Genomic DNA, 13,571 nt, shown 5'->3' on the forward strand with positions numbered 1-13,571 from the left:
CCACCTCAGCATCACTCAGCCCAAGGGCAGCACCACCTCAGAACCAGCGCAGACCACCTCCGCATCAGCACACCACCTCAATTCCAGCTCTGCACCAGTGCAACACCACTGCAATATCTCAGCATCAGTGCAGCACCACCACCTCAGCCTGACCACAGCACCAGCACAGCATCACTCAGTGCCACCACAGCATTACTCTGCACCACCTCCGCATTACCTAAGCATCACTCAACACCACCACCTCAGCACAGCACTACCTTCGCATCAGTGCACCTCCTCCTGCGCAGCACCATCGCAGCCCCAACACAGCATCAGCACCGCACCATCTCATCTGCAACTCAGCAACAATGCATCACTAGCGCAGCAGCACCTGATTATCACCAAAGCATCACTCAGCACCTCCTCAGCATTACTCAGCACCACTCAGCACCACTCTAGCATCACTCAGCACCACCCTAACTTCGCAAACAACCACCCCAGCACCTCCTCGGCATCACTCAGCACCACCTTAGCATCACAGGACTCCACCTCGGTATCACTCGGCACCACCTCAGTATCACTCAGTACCACTTCAGCACCACCCCAGCAGCAGCATAGCATCAGTGCAGCACAAACTCTGCCCCACCATGAAATTAGCACAGCACCAACTCAGCACCAGCGCAGCACCACTTCAGCAGCAACTCATCACCAATGCAGCACCACTTCAGCATCAGCACAGCAGCACCAGTGCAGCATCACTTTAGCACCAGCGCAGGACCAACTCTGAATTACTAAGCACCACTTGAACCACCTCAGCATCACTCAGCACCACCACAGTGTCACTCAGCAGCACCTCAGCATCACTCAGCACCACTTGAGCACCGCACCAGCACAGCATCATCTTAGCATCAGCACAATATCAATTCCTCATTAGTGCACCACCACCAGTGCAGTACCGACTCAGCATCAGCGCAGCGCTACCTCAGCTGCAGTGCAGCACCATCTCATTAGCAGCACTGCACCATCCCAGCATTAGCACAGCATCACCTCTGCATCATTGCACCACCACCAGCATAGCCCCCATCAGCAGCTGGTGCAGCCCCACCTCCGCAGCAATTCAGAACCAAAGTAGCACCACATCAGGATCAGTGCAGCACTACCTCAGCACAGAACCAACTCAGCGTCATTTAGAGCCACCTGAGCACCAGTTCAGCTCCACCACCTCAGGATGAGTCATCACCATAGCATCTCTCAGTACCACCTAAGTATCATTCAGCATCCCCTGAGCATCACCTCTGAACCAGCACACCACCACTTCAACATCCCCTCAGTATCATTCAGGATCACCTGTCACCACCACCTCAGCATTACTCCGCAGCATCTCAGTCTGCCCTCGGAATCTGGCATCTGTTTATTCTCCCCTAGTGTCACTCCACTGCTCCTATTGTAATTGAGGTACTATTTCCCAACCTCCAACCTCCCGTTGCTTATGTCCCCCTCCCCCATAACAAAAAAAGATAACAAATTAGCATTAGAACAGGCAGGGAAAATTTGCCAGTATTGCATGGACAAAAAAACTAGAACACATTTTTTTTGTTAATTCTGTTTTATTAGAGTCGTTTAGTTGTACATAACGTTTTCTTGGTTATATAAAGGGTGACTAAAATGGTTATAACACTTTTTTTATTATAACTTTTCAACATGCTGCACAACATTCACAATGCTCTACAACACAGCTTAAAGACATTAACAAAGCCAATAGCTGCGTTTACACACTTATAATGTCCCAAAAGCGAGACCTATTGGCATGCCAATGCTTGTTCATTCTGAGGTGGCTCACTTTACTGTGCATAGCACCCCTTTATTTTCAGTATTACCGCATCTTATACCTCGTCTGGGATGGCTCGCTTTTTGGAATGTGTATATCACCCCTTTTTTTCCAGTAGTAGTGCATGTTATCTGTCATTCTGGGATGGCTCACGCCTTGGAATGTGAAAGTCACCCCCTTTGTTCTCAACACTACCACGTTATACCTCATTCTGAGGTGGCTCACTTATTAGACAGTGCAGATCAACCCTTTATTGCAGTGCTATTGCATGTTATACCTCATTTTGAGAATGGCTCACTTTTCTAGAATGTGGATTTCAACCCTTTATATCAGTGCTACCACATGTTATACCTCATTCAGAGATGGCTTGTATCTATTCTTTAAGTTATGAGGTTTTCTGTAATGCCCATATCTTACAGCCAGCAGTGCTGGAAACACAGTGTCACATGAAAGACACCATGTTTGACAGCATGCTTTCAAAATCTTCTTACAGTGGACCATGACACATAGGAGCACACATGTCAGCATTACAGTCATAGTATCACGATTCCCAGTGAAATTAGGTGGTGTGGTGTCCCATCACAGTGATTCACAGTGCCTTGTTACACAGCATGCAGTTGTCATTGTCCTGCTATGTCACACCACAGGCCAAGGAGAGCAGCTCCGAGTTCAGCAATATCGTGATGAATGGATCCATATACATGTGCCCACGCACACATGATCTGTCCATACATACAGCCACCCGCATTCCATAGATATACACATATACCTCATACATCAAGTGACTGTCAATCTACCCATGAACACACAAACTGACCCTTGTTCTCCTTTGCACAAATGCCCACCAATCCACACACATCATCTTTTCACGCCACAGACATCTATTCATCCACCTATCCATGCATCCATATAAAGTCAGCGTTCATCCAAACATATATTTAAGGACCATCAAGCCTCCCAATGATCCAACTGAGCACCAAATCACCCCAACATCCTACCTCCCACTCCTCCATCCACTCACAGTGATACAGTCATTCACCTCGCATGTTACGAATCCCAATTTAATCGTTCACCCATTAAGCCATCCATACACTTACCAATCCACACTACCATACTGAAATATTCGTAATAGTATTTGCACTGTTGAGTCAGACTGTGCTGTACCTGTTATATTTAAGAAGCTTGTTTTGCTAATGTTATGCTAGACTCTTTCTGTCAGCTTGGAAAGCTTGTGCTAGTGTTATTATGCTATACCTGTGCCGTGAGGGAGGCATAATTGCACTGCTGATGTCCAGCTCTGCCGGTTATATGAGGGACACTTACACCACTGACGGTGTGCTGTACCTATTATGCGAAGTAGGGAAACGCAGAACTGCCCTTCTATTGTCTCAGAAGCATTAGGTGCCCATGCTATTGCGTACCTGCCTGTTGGTGACCAAAGGATGTATCTGGATATAGGTTCTAAGCAGGTGACCTGGACTGTGAACTTTCAGTGCTTGTCCCCATCTTCTTTGATTATGTGCAGAACTGGACTCATATCACTTTTCTCAGAGCAAAATATTGGACTTTTATGCATGTTGTAGGGTTCTGGAAAAGCCTTGAGATGGTACTTTTATACCAGTTTTTGTATAAATCTCATTGTTAGTTTTTAATATAGCAGTGTGCCTGTATTAACATCAAAATCATTTAAAACAATCGGCTTTAAAAGACTTTTGACATGTTTTTGTATATAGTTTCTGCTTTAAGTTTATATTTTAATTTTTATTCCGACTTAGCAGGAAATGTCTGACTAGGTCAATCTATGATCACAGTTTCAATCCTCACAAATCTTTGAGGGTTGATGTGCCTGCACCAGAGCACATGCAATGTTGGATGTCATATTTGTATAATAAGTAAGATAGTTCAGTTGGTTAATTAATTTTACGGCGCTTTAAGTCGCGCTTTCATTACTGTAGCGCGATTTGTACCGCTAGGTTGACTGTGCATTGCCTAGACTGCTGTACACTAGATTAAAGCCATTGCTGATTGTCTGTGCCCCAGCCTACCTCCAGTTTCGTTTCATTTCGCTGCCGCCATTTTACTTATTGTTGTGGTGCCTCAGAGCCCGTCTCCCACAGCCCGGCCCACCTCCCAGCTGACCCTCCATCGCCCCTCCGCCGCCACTATCCATATATGACAGATGCTTTTGCGCGCAGCGTTCACGCGCAGCGGACGCGCCCCAAGCACGCCGAAGGTGCGCCAAAGGTAAGCCCGTCTACGCCCGTCCGCGCCTGGACCGCGCCCAGCGCTAGACCCCCTGGCCTCCGCAACCCGCACTCCTCCCGCATATCGTATGACGCCGCCACCCTCTTAGCCCTTAACCCCGGACGCACACCACAATGCTTCGAAGCTGCCCCGGGACGTACCCACGTCCTTTCGCCTGCCTCTCCTGCAAATTTACCAGCATCAATTACAATACCACATCCACTGAATCCAAACACACCTCCGAATCTAACCACCTGAAGTGCATCCTGCTGAACACCCGCTCGGTCCACAGACACGCAACCGAGTGGGACCTACTCAACACTGCATCACCGGACGTCGCCTTCCTCACAGAAACCTGGATGAACGCATCATCATCACCCGCCATAGCCATCCCGGAAACTTACAAGATCATCCGAAAAGACCGCACCAACCAAACAGGAGGAGGAATCGCCATCGTCCATAAGAACACCATCAGAATCACGACCAGCTTTGACGATAACCTTACCACCGCCGAACACCTCCACTTCCGGATCCACACCGACCCTAGAACCACACTCAGAGGCACCCTCATCTACAGGCCTCCAGGAACCCGTAAACAATTCAGCGAAGACATCACCGACTTCATCAGTCCACATGCCCTTGCCTCCGAGAACTACATTCTATTAGGAGACCTCAACTTCCACCTGGACAAGAAAAACGACAGCAACACCACCACCCTTCTTGACAACCTGGCCAATCTCGGCCTCAAACAACTTGTTGACACCCCCACCCATGTAGCCGGACATACGCTCGACCCAATCTTCACCTCCAGCAAACACATCTCCTTCGATCGCACCACAGCTCTCCACTGGACGGACCACAGTTGTATTCACTTCAGCTACAAAACCACCTCGACCCACAACCCCCCACAACCTATCCCCCGAAGAAAATGGAACAAAATCACCACCGACCAACTCCTCACATCGCTCAACCAAAACCCACCCGCCCTCTCATCGGACCCAAACCAAGTTGCCATCAAATTCAAACAATGGATCACTCACAGCGCTGACGAATTAGCACCCTTGAAAAACCATCTCACCAAACAAGACAGTAAAAAGGCCCCCTGGTTCAACGATGACCTTAAGAAATCCAAAAAGCTATGGTGCACTCTCGAGAAAACGTGGAGAAAAAACCCAACCACCGACAACATGACCACCTTCAAGGCAGCCACCTGCAAACACCACCAGCTGATCCGAGCCACCAAGAAATCAGCACTCAAGAATCGACTCGACAACAACGCCCATAACAGCAAGGAACTATTCAACATCGTCAAAGAATTCACCAACCCCACCACAGCCTCAAACGACATCACTCCCTCCCAAGACCTCTGCGACTCGTTATCCTCCTTCTTCTACAACAAAATTGCCGACATACATAACAGCTTCGAAAACAGCTCCAACAAACAATCCTCTCCACCCCCCTCAGAACCTAAACCACCCTCTAACAACATCAGTGCCTGGAACCCAATCACCACCGAAGATTCCATCCGCCTAATGAACTCCATCCACTCTGGCTCGCCAACCGACCCCTGTCCCCACCACATCTTCAACAAAGCAGACTCCATCATCGCACCCCATCTCTGCGATGTCACCAACTGCTCCTTCATCTCTGCCACCTTCCCAGAAAGCTGGAAACATGCCGAAGTCAGCGCCCTCCTGAAGAAACCCACAGCAGACCCCTCTGAACTTAAAAACTACCGCCCCATATCCCTCCTCCCATTCCCGACCAAAGTCATTGAGAAAGCCGTCAATAGCCAACTCGCTGCCTTCCTCGAATCCAACAACTCTCTCGACCCCTCACAATCTGGCTTTCGAGCCAAACACAGCACTGAAACCGCACTCATCGCAGCAACAGACGACATACGAACAATACTGGACAACGGAGAAACAGTGGCCCTCATTCGACTCGACCTCTCCGCCGCCTTCGACACTGTCTGTCACAGCACACTCATACAACGCCTCAGCAACATCGGCATAAAAGGAAAAGCCTTGGACTGGATCATCTCGTTCCTAGCTGGGAGAACTCGGAGAGTCCAACTTCCCCCGTTCAAATCAGAGGCCACCGAAGTCATCTGCGGTGTACCACAAGGATCATCACTCAGTCCCACCCTCTTCAACGTTTACATGAGTCCACTCGCTTCCATCGCGCGTCAACACAACCTCAACATCATCTCCTACGCAGACGACACCCAGCTGATCCTCTCCCTCACCAAAGACCCCAACACCGCCAAAACCAATCTTCACGAAGGCATGAAAGAAGTAGCCGTATGGATGAAAGACAGCCGCCTTAAACTCAACTCGGACAAAACGGAAGTGCTCATCCTAGGATCAACCCCCTCTGCCTGGGACGACTCATGGTGGCCTTCGGATCTGGGCTCAGCACCCATACCCACGGACCACGCACGTAACCTTGGCTTCATTCTAGACTCTTCACTCTCGATGACCAATCAAGTCAACGCCGTCTCATCCTCCTGCTTCAACGTACTCCGTATGCTCAAAAAAATGTTCCACTGGATTCCCGCCGAAACAAAAAAGACTGTCACCCACGCACTGGTTACGAGCCGACTAGACTACGGAAACACCCTCTATGCCGGAATCACAGCCAAATTACAGAAAAAACTCCAACGCATCCAAAACGCATCAGCAAGACTCATTTTGGACATCCATCACCGAGATCACATTACCGGCCACCTGAAAGACCTCCACTGGCTTCCCGTCAACAAGAGAATAACATTCCGTTTCCTCACCCACGCACACAAGGCCCTCTACAAACTAGGTCCCGAATGTCTCAACACTCGACTATCCTTCTACACACCCACCCGCCAACTGAGATCCTCCAATCAAGGCCTCGCCGCAGTTCCACGTATCCAAAGATCCACCATGGGTGGTAGATCCTTCTCCTACTTGGCGGCCAAGACCTGGAACTCACTCCCCACTCACCTCTGCCTTACACAGAACCACATCTCCTTCAGAAAAGAACTTAAAACCTGGCTATTCGACTAAATAATGAACCCCCTCCCCAAGCGCCTTGAGACCCTCTGGGTGAGTAGTGCTCTATATAAATTCTTGAACTTGAACATGTGGGTCACCATAATAGTAAAATAGCTTAGCGGGTTACACATCCACTGCAAACAGTTGCATCTTATAATCGAAGCATAAACTGGATCTCGCAAGTTTTCCCTAAGTCTTTCATAGTGCCGATATCGGCAACCCTCCCCCTGCTTAGCAGTAACTCACAGCGCTGCACATAATAATCAGTCCACACAAATTTTGCTGGAAAACAGTTTGCTGCAGGTTTATTTCATACAGGAAATATGCCAACGTGGTGGGTAAACTTACGGGCGATCCAAGGGCAGGCAGGGGTCAGTAACCTAATCTGTGTTGCCCACATGATGAGCCAAACTGCACCATGGCCAACCCAATCAGTGCTACTATTTCTGTGGGGATTATTCCCCTTAAATACCATGGACCACCAGTCCATAACTTTACTCACGCCTTTTAAGGAGCAGAGTGGTGCAAGTCCAGCCCCCGGTTGCTCAGGCTTACAACCACCCAAGGACTAGGTGGGCGCTGATGTTTTCATCCAGGGTTCTTCCGTAAAGACTCCTGGGGTTTGTGCTCCTGAAAGGGTACCCCTTTCTTTATTTTATTTTTATTTATTAAGCTTGTAGAGCGCAACAGCTACCCAAAAAGGGTTTCCCGGCGCTGGATGGGCAGAGTGCTGTTAAACTAAAAATTCATACAGATAGACAGAGTTATTGGTTAAATAGCCAGGTCTTAAGGGCTCTGCGAAAGCGTATGCAGACGGTTTCTTTGAGGATGTCTAGGGAAAGTGAGTTCCACAGTGTGGGACCAAGGTATAAAAAAGATCTGCCACCCATCCTGGCGAGCTTGATTCTAGGTACATTAAAGTTTCCATGAGATGAAGATCGGAGGTGACGAGAGGGAGTGTAGGGGCGTGCCAGGGATTGTAGGTATTGTGGAGCAGTGACTATTTTGATTTTAAACATATAGCTCAGGGTTTTGAATTTGATACGATTCTCTATCCTGAGCCAATGTAGGTCACGAATGTGTACGGAGAGGTGGGCGGTTTTTGGAATTTTGCACAGTAATCTTGCAGCCGAGTTTTGTACCAGCTGCAGACGTCGTATCACTGCCTTGTTAGCGCCCAAATAGAGGACATTTCCGTAGTCCAGCCGGGATGTTATAAGGGCATGGACCACAAAATTTTGGGTGTCATTTGGCAGCATCCACATGATTTTCCTAAGCCAACGCAAGATGGTAAAGCAGACGGTGAAGACCTTGATTACCTGCTGGTGCATGGTTAAGGCATCATCAATAGTAATTCCCAAATTACGGACGTGACCAGAGGGCAGCGGGAGGGCGCCCACCTCTGAAGGCCAGTGTGATGGGCTCCATAGGTCTTTATTTTTGCCAAGAATCAGGACTTCGGTCTTTCCGCCATTCAATTTTAGGAGGTTGTCGTTCATCCAGGTGGCGATTTTACCTAAGCCTGATGGAAGGAGGGAGGTGGAGCCCGGATCAGTGCTTGAAAGGGAGAAAGTGACCTGGGAGTCATCTGGGTAAGTGAATAGTGTTAGACCTGCTTGTTCGGCAACATAGGCTAAAGGCCTGACGTACAAGTTAAAAAGTAAGGGGCTGAGCACAGAGCCCTGGGTAACCCTGTAAGGTGATGAGTGAGAATTGGAATTGGCCGTGGTAGAGAAAATTTTAAAGGTACGGTGTGTAAGGAAAGAGGAGATCCATTTCAGTGCTGGGCCGCGAATGCCCAGTGAGTTTAGTGTGTTTATGAGTATGGAGTGTGAGATCGTATCGAACGCTGCGCTGAGGTCGAGCAGTATGAGCACAGCTGTGTCTCCTCTATCAAGATGGTGACACAGGTTCTTGGTGACTCCCAGTAATGTAGTTTCGGTGGAGAAACCCGTTCTGAAGCCGGATTGAGAGGGATGGAGAATATGATTGGATTCAATGAATTGGGAAAGGTGGAAGTGAATGTGTCTCTAAAGGATCTTGGAGAAAGCGGGTAGAAGAGAAATTGGGCGATAGTTGGATAAGTCGCTCGGGTCTGCCGTAGGCTTTTTCAAAAGAGGTGTCACTATGGCGTGTTTCCAATGAGCCGGGACTGTGGATTCTAGTAGGGAAAGGTTTAGGGTTTTGAGAATCAGGGATAGATGGGGGTTATCCAGTTGTTTTAATATAGGGATGGGAAGAGGGTCTTTAGGTGAGCCAGATTTTAATTTGCCTAAAATATTTTTGAGGGCGTCCAGGTTGAGAAGTGGCCAGGAATCCATGTATAAGTTATTGAGAGGAGAGTCGGTAGAAGAGGGGCAGGTAGTGTCTCGAGATGTAGTTGTGTGTGGTTGCCGGGTCATATTGGAGTGCGAGTTAGTTATATCCAGATATATAGTTTCCATTTTTTTCGTGAAGAAGTGAGCAAGCTCTTCACACTGGTTATTGTTGAAGGGTGGCGGTTTTGCAATGGTCTCTGAGCCAGGTAGCTCTCTGACCAGTCCAAAGAGCGTTTTGGAACAATTTGAAGCCTCAGAGATAGTTTTAGAGACAAAGCTGGCCCTGGCGATAGTGCATAGCTTGTGGTAATGTTTTTTTTCCTTCTTGTAGGCCTCCTTGGAGTCGTGAGAATAGTCCTTCCTCCATCTCCGCTCTAGGCGCTTACATTTAGAATTCTCAGCTTTTAAGGATTCGCTGAACCAAGGGGCCTTTGTACCAATCCGCCTCCAGATTGCCCTATAACTCCGCCTGCAGAACAAATTCATACATTAATACGTTCAAGTCCTTTGGCGCCGACACGCAGGGTAAGCGGTTGGGAGGGTGACAGCATGTCCAGCGAGGAACAAAGAGGATTGCTAATGGGTGGGGGCAGGTTTAAATACCTGTTCCCAGCCCACTGCACAGCAGAAATGATGCCGCTGAGGCACCAGACATAGGCAGGACTCCTGTGGGAAGGGGCCCTGGCAGCTGGCCTGCGGGAATATGCCTAATGCGGCACTTAGGGGGCCGCCTTCACAGGGCCCACTGCGTGTGCCACGGGCAGCCGCATAGTGCAGATATTGGAAACTCCCCACTAAGCAGTAATTGGTTGCGCTGCACAAAATGATCAGTTCACACAAATTTTGTTGGAAAACAGTTTACTGCAGGTTTATCTCATCAAGAAGTAAGCCGACCTGGGGGGGGGGGGTTCACTTACTGGCTATCTAAGGGAAGGCAGCAGTCACTCACCTAATCTGCCCTGCCCACCTGATGAGCCAAACTGCACCTTGGCCTACCTAATCGGTGCTACCATTTATGTGGGGATTATTTCCCATTAAATACTATGGACCACCAGTCCTTAACTTTACTCAAGCCTTTTTAGGGGCGGAGCGTTGCAAGGCCAGTCCCCGGTTGCTCAGGCTTACAACCACCCGAAGGACTAGGTGGTCGCTGACGTTTTCATCCAGGACCCTGCCATAAAGAATCCCAGGGTTTGGCATAAGGCACCACTCTGTGCTCCCGAAAGGGTACCCCTTTGTACCAATCAGCCTCTGAATCCCTCTGTAACTCCGCCAATGCCCAGGATATGGCCGCCCTCATATCCGGCGCACCCTCACCATGGTGTGCTCCATAACCGCCTGCAACCTGCCATTAGCCCATTTAGGTAGACCATTTCCTTATCTACCTCTGACAGGTGTGCACCGTCCCTATCGGGGTACCAGGTGGTGTTTTCTAAAGAGGCCACGCCTAATTTACCCATTCCTTCTTATTTTATATTGAATTTGAGTTGAACCATGCCTTCCTGCTTGGTGGCCGTGTACATGGCAATATTTTCCTTTCCCCTGAAATGTGATGCAGTGTGTGGATGGCCAGTGGGTGGGGAAAGGTATAACTACTTGTCCCCAGCCCACTGCGCAACCGAAATGACGCAGCCGAGGCACCGGACCTAGGCGAGACTCCCGTGGGAAGGGGTCCGTGGGAGGTGCCTAATGCGGAACTAAGGTTGCCGCCCTCTTAAAGGGTTCACTGCAAAGCGCCACGGGCAGCCGCGTTCTTTTATGACGTACAAAAGTGGTTTTGTAGTGTAGTTATAAACACCCACAAGCGCAAAAAAAAAAATCTGTTTGTATAGTACAGTGGAAATGAGCATGATTCAGCCCTGTCGTCTTCCTGTCATCAGAAGCCTGGAGACGAGGCCGAGAGGGCTACCCTGTGCAGTAGCAGTGTTCATGACCCTGCTAAATTGGAAAATGTGCAGGGGCCTCAAAGAAGGCAAGGTTGCTGTGCCCTGAACCTCTTGATAAAGAGCTGCCACTGCCTGATCGCCCTATAGGCCAGTCCAGCCCTGCATAAGTGCACGCACAACCAGCTGCCCACACTTTCACTAATGCCAGACAGCTCATGGCACTGAGCCACTCCCCAATGATTCTGTGAAGCAACCCTGGAGAACCTGTCCGAACAAACCTGCAAGCCACAACACCTGTAATGATGTCAGAAGGGCGGGCAGCTCAACGGCAGTCAGCAGTGCCAGAAATAGAGCTCCCGAAACCCCTACAGCAAAAAGCCTCAACCTGGCAAACCAGATTAGGCAGCACATAAGAACGAATCAGCAATGGTTTGGTGCACTGCGCTCTTCTTAGATTTGGCAGTTGGCACTCCGCTCGTCGCCAAAATGTAATAAGTGCATTGAGCGAAATAATGTAAAAATGTACTTTATTGAGAGTACCCACACGGGGCAGCCCAATGCGATCACGACATGACAGTACCTGAATAGGATTTAGAACATAGATTAAACAGCAACTAAATAAAATAATGGAAATGTAAGAACAAAGGCAATGCATCATTCTGAATATAAACAGTTAGTAGGCTAAAAATAAGGAACAAATTATAAAGGTTACCACACATGGTTATTTCCTGTTCTAGCTACTGCAGGAGCAGCAACACTTTGACATGAAAAATCACTGCTGTGTGTTTGTCTAGTAGAGATAACTGAGCCATTAGATTCAGATCCATGGGAACCCAAGCATCCTCTGGAGGAGAGTGAACCTCGGAATAGTCCACTCCGTTATAGTGGGCTGAACCACTAGCAGATGTTCAAGCATCAGGGCAATACCTCAACCACGCCTGTCCTTCAGCACTCCAGCCAGACACCTCCGTTCCCTCAACCTGGCCCTGAATACTATCCCCCGCACCCGCAAGACCACAACCAGAGGAAGATCCTTGTCCTACCTCGCTGCAAAGACGTGGAACTCTCTTCATCTGCATCTGAGCCAATCACCCTCACTGCCTCAATTCAAGAAGGACCTCAAGACCTGGCTCTTTGACTGAACTTCAGAACACCCCCCACCCAGTGCCTTGATTGATCGCCACCCCATGCAGACCAATCAAATGTAGGATCACCAGACACCGCATGGACTTACCAATGACCCTCACCTACTCATCTGTCACATGCACCAAACTCCTTTCCCATATCTTTTCCCTTTCAGCAACACATCTGACCTGGAAATCTTGATAATCTTGACAGGTGGGATAAACCTTGACTCCCCCTTGACTACCATGAGAGGTTTCTTTTAGTCAGCACAGAGTCCGCTTCACATCGCTTCATAGGGCTTGCCACCCTCTTATCATCAAAATGTTGTTTCGCTGCGTCTTATTTCCTCAGAACTTTTTTACGCAATACAAAATCATCACCAGTGTTGTCATCACACCCCAATTTCAAAATGTTTAACCACTAAGGATAGAGCCTGGTTTTCAGCTCAATTCCCCTCAGCAGCTTAGAAGGAGAACATTCAGTTGTGACATAAGCACACATCCTTGGCTTCATGTTTGCTTCCTCAATGCGCTTGGCTGCTGTTGCTGTTTGCACCCCTTCACTGAGAAAGCGTTTGCCCATCTCCATCAAACTATTCGAAGCAGGGATGTGAAAGGCAATATGCAGATATTTTTTATAAAATGCATACTCAAAAGGTTGTGCATGTACTGTTATAAAAAGTGTATACCATTGTCTATAAGAATAACTTTCAGTGACCATCCCCCCACCCCCAACAGAAAAAATTCATCACGTTGCATGCACTGCATCCCCAAATGCGATGCAGTGCGCGCAACAAAATTCGTTTTATTTATTTATATGTTTACTTGTCTGTAAAGGTCAGCAATCCATAGATTACTACCCCCCACCCTGCACCTCCCCCTCCCCACGTCACCGCCCTGCAGGTCATCCCACTACCGACCGCGGCTGCACGTGAGTTTGAGGCTCTCACAGTTGTTGGTATACCTGCAGAGAGGAGGAAAACAAACAAGCAGCAGGGCCACTCTGGTCATGGGTCTCATCCATCTTGACATTCCTTGTCAGATTCCAAGGCAGCAGAGTCTGGGCTGGACACTAAACAAGCCTTGGCTGGTGCCCTGCTACTAAGGGTATTGGTGTAGAGGGGCTCCTGGAGGGTGTAGCATCTCAAACCTCCGTTGAAAGA

The sequence above is a fragment of the Lissotriton vulgaris genome, chromosome 5 (assembly GCF_964263255.1).
Source record: "Lissotriton vulgaris chromosome 5, aLisVul1.2, whole genome shotgun sequence".
In the NCBI taxonomy this organism is placed as follows: domain Eukaryota; kingdom Metazoa; phylum Chordata; class Amphibia; order Caudata; family Salamandridae; genus Lissotriton; species Lissotriton vulgaris.